Source organism: Ornithodoros turicata, chromosome 9, assembly GCF_037126465.1.
Source record: "Ornithodoros turicata isolate Travis chromosome 9, ASM3712646v1, whole genome shotgun sequence".
NCBI lineage: Eukaryota > Metazoa > Arthropoda > Arachnida > Ixodida > Argasidae > Ornithodoros > Ornithodoros turicata.
In genome coordinates this window covers 6,126,587-6,128,308 of record NC_088209.1, presented here as the reverse complement: position 1 = coordinate 6,128,308, position 1,722 = coordinate 6,126,587, and the positions used below count along the sequence as shown (strand labels likewise).

The following is a 1,722-nucleotide window of genomic DNA, read 5'->3' as shown; positions in this document are numbered from 1 at the left end:
AGTTGGCCCACAACGTTCTTCCTCTTCGCGAGCGACTACACCGTTTTCACATCTCTCGCTCTGACGGTTGCCCGTCTTGCGGGATGTGTGAAACCGCAGAGCACTGTTTCCGGCGTTGTCGTGTTCCTCTTTTGCTGTGGTGCAGAGTAACCCAGATATTTCAGCTGTCGACTGTCGCCTGGGCCACCGTACAGTTCCTGGAACCGTTGCCTGTTCCGTGCGTCCAGCGTAAACAGTTAGCTTTATTGATTACCGAGATAACTTTAAAATTTGGATCCGTCGTTGCCGGCTGGCTTTCGGTGGTCCAGACTTCGGAGACGCAGCTATATTTCAGGCTGTCAGGGCAGGGCTTCGTAGCCACATTGTCCGTGAGCAAGCACTGTATGGTCTTGTGGAGTGCTCTCGCCGCTGGCTGACGTCTACTCGTCTTTTCCGCCACGTTCAGGGTGAGTGGCAAATCGTGTTCTAGCCAGCTCGCTAGGACCGTACTGCACTCTGCAGCGGCTCTCCCGTGTTTGGATTGTTCGCTTGGTATGGTCAGTAAGGAAAAGCAAACTCTCCTAGAGAGTGTTGTTATCTAGCTTGTAGGACTGTAACGTAAAGTTAGTGTCTGTCCAAAGGGGACTACCTCCATAGGTAGCTCTCCTGCTTGATGACAATACACACTCTTGGTATTCGCTATAATAGGGCTGGGATCTCTTCTATTTTGTGGTTGCGTGTTCACGAGCGCAGCGTCTCGGTTCTCACTGATTTAAGGGGCCTAGTGCTCCCTATCACCTGTAGAGCTCGCCTGGCTGCGTCGTGGTTCCTGAGCAAATGTTGGTATCACGGGACAGTTTGCCTTCCCCCTCGTCAGGTTTTCCTTGCAGCAACTCGTACGGCCTTTCGGTTCATCTGGGGCAACGGAGCTGAGTGGGTATCCCGTGCACGTATGTAGCAGCCGAGAGAGGTTGGCGGTTTGCGGGTTCCGCACGTAAGAATCAAGTCTCTTGCGCTCGGGATAAAGGCAATTTTTGACGGCCTTAGTGACCCTGGCTAGTGACCCTGGATCGTCTATTTCAAAGATGAAAGTCACTGAAAAGGTTAGCCAGCTGTAGGACTCGAACCCACATCTTCTGGATTAACGGTCCAGGGCTCTACCAATTGAGCTAAGCTAACACGCCTTCGCAGCGACTTCCAGGGTGCGTCATCTGAATGGACAAACCAGTCACTCTCTCTCACTCATCCTCCTTTCACTCTTACATTTTTGCACACTCATACACACATTCAAACGACAGCGATCGACGCCTTTTTCAAACCTTTTCAGTGACTGTCATCTTTCATCGTTAATTTCTTAGGCAGCTTGAGGCCTTGTATGTGTTTGTCCCTTCTATGTTGTTCCAGCCTCAGATCATCAGTTCTCTCATGTACGTCTGTTTCGTCCGCTTGTGCAGAATAGACCGCGCTCTGAGTTTGTGGCCTCGCACTTGAGAGAGTACGTTTGAACGTCCGTCGCCTACGCGCATCATTCCCGTTGGAGGATTTCTTTGTCTGGTCCGTCAAGCAGTTTTATGCCGCTCTTCTGAAGCTCCTTCCGACGGCGAGCTCGGCTGTGCCTCGGCCGATCGCGTGGCGTCATATTACGGCCGGCTGGTTGGATGCGCGCCGTGCAAGCTTGCAGTGGCGTCTTGCGCACGACGTTTTACCTCTCAGGGACAGGTTGTCCCGCTTCGGTTTGACCAG

The 1,722-nt window shown here is 52.4% G+C and overlaps 1 non-coding gene across 1 annotated transcript; it reads right to left on the bottom strand.

Moving 5' to 3' along the window:
• Positions 1-1,085: 1,085 nt before the first annotated feature.
• Trnan-guu (transfer RNA asparagine (anticodon GUU)) lies at positions 1,086-1,158 on the bottom strand. Its single transcript has one exon. It is a non-coding gene; the product is annotated as a tRNA-Asn (tRNA).
• Between the last annotated feature and the right edge of the window lie 564 nt (positions 1,159-1,722).